The following is a 219-nucleotide window of genomic DNA, read 5'->3' as shown; positions in this document are numbered from 1 at the left end:
TCTAGAAACTTCTGATCCAGAAAAATCGGACAGAGCTTCGTCGATCCGCGTGAGATCTAGAAGCTATAAGCGTCTATCTCGGCTAAAGCGAGATATTAGCTCTTCTTAGTATTAACGCCAAGGGCTAATACTAAGGAAAAGGGGGGGGGGAATGGGTGATGAAGACTGATGTAGACCTCTCCTCCTCGGTTGAAGCGCTCGACCACTCTTCGCTGCAGC

Source organism: Asparagus officinalis, chromosome 3, assembly GCF_001876935.1.
Source record: "Asparagus officinalis chromosome 3, Aspof.V1, whole genome shotgun sequence".
Lineage (NCBI taxonomy): Eukaryota > Viridiplantae > Streptophyta > Magnoliopsida > Asparagales > Asparagaceae > Asparagus > Asparagus officinalis.
Note: the sequence above shows the minus strand (reverse complement) of the source record.